This window comes from Gorilla gorilla, chromosome 7, assembly GCF_029281585.2.
Source record: "Gorilla gorilla gorilla isolate KB3781 chromosome 7, NHGRI_mGorGor1-v2.1_pri, whole genome shotgun sequence".
Taxonomy (NCBI): Eukaryota; Metazoa; Chordata; class Mammalia; order Primates; family Hominidae; genus Gorilla; species Gorilla gorilla.
The window spans coordinates 12,529,247-12,535,603 of NC_073231.2; the positions used below are offsets into that span (position 1 = coordinate 12,529,247).

General features: G+C 37.9%; 1 non-coding gene across 1 annotated transcript; it reads left to right on the forward strand.

The window, feature by feature from the left end:
- The first annotated feature begins 6,041 nt into the window (after nucleotides 1–6,041).
- Nucleotides 6,042–6,148, forward strand: LOC115935757 (U6 spliceosomal RNA). Its single transcript, XR_004071360.3, has one exon. It is a non-coding gene; the product is annotated as a U6 spliceosomal RNA (small nuclear RNA).
- The last annotated feature ends 209 nt before the right edge of the window (nucleotides 6,149–6,357 follow it).

Consider the following 6,357-nt stretch of genomic DNA (forward strand, 5'->3'; position numbering starts at 1 on the left):
ACTTGCATTATTTTTCTGTTCCTTTGAGATGATTCCCTACCCTGTCTTCTCTAAAACCTGAAAACTATCATTTGGAAATACAAACTTCAGGGAAATGACTGTCATGTTTTTTAAAGGAACTATTTGGGAATTGGGCAAATAAAAATCTCAAGTCTTTTCCACAAACGTTGGTAAAAAAGCTTTAGCCATGTAAGCAGGTAAACTTAACTTGTCCCATTTTTGTCAGAAACACAATTCGGATAAAAATATAAATTGGAAATAAATCAATGAGTTTGCATTACTATGTTTTACTGACTTGTGACTAAATGTTACAATGAAAGCTGTATTTGTCTGTAAGTTTATGTATGTATATTTGTATATTATGTATATTTAATATTTTTCCACCTCAGGATAGGGTTACTAAATTAATTTATAAAACCCTTAAAGGAGCTCTATTCAAATTGGCTTAGAGATAAATGAGTGCTCAGATAAATTAGGCATTCCTAAAACTCTCAGACATATAGACTCTTGCCCAAATTATTTTTTTTTTAAATCACATGACTTGGCTAAGTCTTTGGTAAATAAAGCTAGCTTTTAAATTATTGGTAAAATAAAAGTAGGGGTATCTTCAGAATTGTAAGTGTGAAATATAATTCAGATACACATTTTTCCCTGAGTTTGCTGGCCACACAGGTTTGTGTTGTCCCTGCTTGACGTTTAAAAACATAAAACTAAAAACCCAACCTAAGAGCAGAACACACAGTAAAAATAAATTGCTTGACACATATCATTCATGAAAGTAAAAACATAGATAGATAGATAGATAACTAGATACAGAGACAATGAATTGTTTAACTTTTTAGTTCTTTGCCTCTGTGATATTTTTGATACCTGATTTGTAAACAAAAATGAAATAAGATGATGGCTTTAAGTTCTTATAAAAAATGCCCATGAGACATCCAAGAATAATTGTTAAAAACAAATGAATTAAATAATGTACAAGTGACCTAAAAGTATATACATGAACTTTTCAATAATAATTATGTTTTATAAAACAAGTCTACTTAAAAATAGTTTCAGAAAACTTTTTTGGTAACTTGCAACCTTAAAGCTATGCTAAATTAAATTAAGTAATAAATACTCATTACATATCTGAGTCATTTCTTTTTCTTTTTTTTTTTTTCCCCCGAGACTGAGTCTCACTGTTGCCCAAGCTGGAGTGCAATAATGCGATCTCGGCTCACTGAAACCTCTACCTTCTGGGTTCAAGTGATTCTCCTGCCTCAGCCTCCTGAGTAGCTGAGATTATAGGTGTGCACCACCACGCCCACCTAATTTTTGTATTTTTAGTAGACACGGGGTTTCACCATGTTGGTCAGGCTGGTCTCAAACTCCTGACCTCATGATCCACCCACCTGGGCCTCCCAAAGTGCTGGGATGACAGGTGTGAGCCACCATGCCTGGCCATATCTGAGTCATTTCTAAGTCACTTAAAACATTGAAACATTAATTACTAAGCATAAATTTAAGTTTATATACATTGGCATTTTGTTTTTTATATGGTATAGAGAAGACAAAATTTGGATCTGTTAATAGACATGAAAAATTGTACTATGGAGAAGCACATGATTTTTAGAAATTATGGCTTTAATCTATGGAATGTGATAAATTACAAATGCTGAAGATTAAAATTCTAATTACTATATGTAATTAAAACTACTAGAAATAATAAGGGAAACAATCCTGTATGCAAAATACACGAGGAAAGCAAGATGTATTTTTGGTAAGGAAAATTGTAAGGCATGAAACTGTATTTTCTGTTAATGGAAAAAGGAGTAGTTAATTGTGTACGAAACTATAATGAGCAGTTGTTCCAGAATCAGAAAAAGAAAAATGCAGGAAGATAAATAAAGATCAATTTTTAAAAATATTTTAAAAGGGTTCTGGAAAAAGAATCTTTGGGGGAAAATGTTATGTGGGCAAAGCTGGCTAAAATGAGCTTAATTTTATTTATAAGGTTTTCTTAAAATTAGCTTCCATATTACTAAATACGATGATGCAAAACTAGAATTTCGTCCTCTTTGTCAAAATGGCCAAGTTTTCTTACAGTATCAGCGTGAGAATGTGAAGATTTTTCTTTATCTTTTAAGTTATTGTAGTAGGACACAAAGGTTTTTTTACAAAAATAATTTCTTGTGCTTCACATTGTTTTCTATCAGGTCTTTGATTACTTAAGAAAATCAAGGCCAGGTGTAGTGGCTCACGCCTGTAATCTCAGCACTTCGGGAGGCCAAGGTGGGCGGATTGATTGAGGTCAGGAGTTCAAGACCAGCCTGGGCAACATGGCAAAACCTCATCTCTACAAAAAATAGAAAAAAATAGCCAGGTGTGGTGGTATGTGCCTGTAGTCCCTGTTACTCAGGAGGCTGAGAGGGGAGGATCAGCTGAGCCCAAGGAGGTCAAAGCTGTGGTGAGCCATGATCATGCTAGTGCACTCCAGCCTAGGTGATGAAATGAGATCCTGTCTCAAAAAAAAAAAAAAAAGAACAAAAGAAAAATGAGTCTTCTCAATAATAAAGGAGCTCATTTATTTTACAATTATGTAACCTTCTGTATTTGTCTTTACAATTTTTTGTCATTTTGGTATTGTTTTATAGTGATCTGTGATTCTCTTCAAACAAATGTCCTAAACCTTTCAACATTTTTAACAACTTCCCCAAATCAAATTATAAATTGTTTTTGACCTCAAGCTAATTTTGGAACATTTCAGAAGCCCTCTGGAAAGTTCCATAGGATTTGTCTCTCACCTTGTAAAAAAGAGAGCTATTAAACTAATTAGGCTTACAGGATATGTTAAATTATATGAGAAACATCAACAAATAATAGGTGATGCTAAACCTTTATGTTATGTTTGTGGATATGATATTGATACAAGTGTTCCAGAAATTATACATAATTCCTAGAAATCTGATATGTCCTAGTATAATGCTATCAGTCATAATTTTAATTATTGTATTAAAATGCAATATGCCACAGAAATAACCACATTTCCTTGACAATTGCGTGATTATGGTGGTGAACTCTCATCACATCTTTAACCATGGCCATTGAATGTCTTTTTTCATCCACAGGCAGTTGTTGTTTTACTTTGATTCTTCTCTGAAAGCATTTGTAATCAGCTACAGCCCAAAATTGCTTCTTCTTCAAGGAGATTCATAAAAAAGGCTCTACTCTGGAATAAAGGTTTCTGATAACTTTAAGATCACACCATTGGATGGGGTACAAATTTCTAGAAGTCTTATGAAGAAACTGGTGGTTTCATGAACCTGCTAACCAGGATCAAGAAGAGTATTAACTACATGAGACTACATGAAATGAAGGGGATAATTTTTATGACTTTTATTTGAAACATTTCTTCTTTAAATATTTTGTTTTCCAGATTTAAGGAAACCTTTTTTTCTTTTAAGCTACCTATAACTTACAGCAATTTAGTATATTGTTGTTAACAAAATTAGAACTTTCAGTTTTTTTCTTCCTCCCTGATCCCTCCAGAATTTAGAAACTATTTATGAGTACTCTTATTTTTATGACAATTATAGTTATTTGCACAAGTTTAATAAGTATATTATCCTTGAAACAGGACAAAATTGGAAACACTGATTATACGACCAAGGCTTTGACTGGAATATCGTATTTTCAGACATGACCAGACAGTTTTAAGGAACTAAAACCAGTAAAGTTTATTTACTTTACTGGAATCAGTAAAGCCCCCATTGGAAAAACTGGCCTGGCTTAAAAGAATTTCTAACCTTACAAGTGAGTAAGTAATGTCACTTTCTGGCAGGCCCAGGAACTGTAGAATATTTGGGGGGAATCCTGAGAAGAAAGGAATTCACCCACATCTATAGGTATTGCAGGCAAAGTCTGATGGCAAGTTACTGGCCTGGCTTCTGGCCTCAAGAGGCTATTAAAAGTCTAACTTGAGGTTCCTTATCAAAAGTTCCAGTAAAGCAAATGTTGAAAGTGCCTATATAGTCAACCACTATTGTTGTGGCACTTGCACAAATAATCATTACTTTTGCAAACATTACTTTGCGAACAAATTAGTCTTAGTTTGATAATCTTTGGTAGAAATGGAAATGACTATAGAAAGAAAAATGTTTCAGAAGAAAACTATATGCACTCGTTATTAGATTCCAGCTCATTGTTTTTGAGGTTTTTGTTACTCACCTACAATCTGGACTGGATCCTGAATTCTTCTCATTTCCAGAAATGTCTGGCTACAGGTCTCCAAACTAATATTTTTCTCCCACCCTTCTGGCTTGGAATCACTGAAATGAGAACTGCTCTCTTCCTGAAGCCCTGCAAATGAAAGCTGGATGACTTGACACAAGCCATAGAGAAAGCACAGCAACTTATGTATGCGTGGTCCTCACGCCTGCTGCTATATGGACTACTCAGAAATGCCCCTGGAACACCTGATGCAAACTGTAAAGTGGGGAAACCTGTCAAATTGCCACTGCCTGCTCCCACCCCAGCTGAAGATGCTTTCAGCCAAAAACCCAGAAATCTTCTCACCTGGCTGCTTTCTGAGCTCAAAAACCGAGTTTATAGTTTATTCTAATTACTAACATTTGTTTTTCTTTTGTTTTCATAGAAATGCCTCTCGTGAAATACTCGCGCCATATAGAGGTCTAATTTTGGTGGCAGCCCACCTGTAACACTGCTGCCTGAAATGAGATGCAACTGTTGACTGTTTAACTAGACTGACTGATTCTTGGGACTCAGAGACAGGTTCGGTGGTGTAGGAGACAATCCACCAACCCAACTTCTAGATTGTTAAACTTGTCATGGAGGGGAAATACAAATCTAGTGTTTGATTTGCTCAGATATGCACTTTTAAAGCTCTGAAAAGATGCATGAGAAACTAGAATAAAGTTTACCTAGGGAGGTGTGGGAACAGGGCAGATGGAGGCCAAGGGTGAAAGTAATATTGGTCACATATCCTTTATTAGAAGTTCTAATTCTCTGTAAACAGGTCTCAGAAATTCCCAGCTGCTTACGGAAAAGCAGAAATGTCTCGTTCCAAAGGTTGTATAATGAATGGCCTTGTGAACTTCTTGGAATGATAACTCTTCTGGCTGGGTTTACCTTGACCTGTCCTTGACCAGTGACTTGTTTTCTGTCTTATCTCACTTGGAACTTGGCACAAGTCCTCAGGCCACCCAGTAGAGCATTTTCTTTTAAGAGCAGTGGACTTGAGGGCTGTGAGCTAGCGTAGCTGGGAGCCTTCTCTCTGGGAGTAATTCCGTCTTCCCCTCGGCTCCCATCGCCTTAAAGGACACTCCTCAGTGACCCAGCACTAGCAAGTCCCCAGACCTGCCTGCCAAGGTCCTCTTTGTCTAATCGGAAGAATCAAGGGCTCCCTCTCCCAAGCTTTAGCTGAACGACGGACTCTCCTGACACTGTCAGGGAGAAGTGAGGGGAAGGCATGGTGAGGAGGGACTCTTGGGGAGCAGAGCAGGCTTCCTCTTCACCCCAGAGTACCTGCTCTGTGTCTCTCCTCCCACGTTCCCTGCCCGGCAGGGTTACCTCAATCCCCGAGTCCATTCTCTCCCTGTCCACCGTCCAGGCTGGCCCTTCAGGCCCACCCCTGTGGCCAAGCCTCCCCCTTAGCACCTGCAGAGACAGCGCTAGTGCTGTCAGGCTCCAACATGCCTGGGTTTCATTCTCGCTCTACTGCCCACTAGCTATGTGGCCCTGGGGGAGCCAGGTAGCCCACCTGCATCCTGGTGTCTTCATATATAAAATAGGAACAAGCATGCCCACCTCACGGGACAGGTGCAAAGCTTAAAGTCAATGGTGTGCCTGTGCTGCCTCCTGCAAGATTTGTAGATGCTTCTGCGTGCTGGCAAGGTTCTGCTTCTTAAGCTAGTTAGGGGCTACACAGGACTTTGCCTTACAACTATTTGTGAAACTATCCATTTTTGTTTTATGCACTTTCTATATGTATGTTTCATTATACCATTTCTTTAAAAAACACTTATAAAAAAGCAAATCTGGTGCTCGCTTTGGCAGCACATATACTAAAACTGGCACGATACAGAGAAGATTAGCATGGCACCTACACAAGGATGACATGTAAATTCATGAAGTCTTTTTTTTTTTTTAAAGCAAACCTGTAGAAGAAAATGTTAGATGCTGAAAAACATTTAGTTATTCAGGCTGGGCACGGTGGCTCATGCCTGTAATCCCAGTACTCTAAGAGGCCAATGCAGGTGGATCACCTGAGGTCAGGAGTTCGAGACCAGCCTGGCCAACATGGTGAAACCGCATCTCTACTAAAAATACAAAAATCAGCCAGGTGCAGTGGCACAT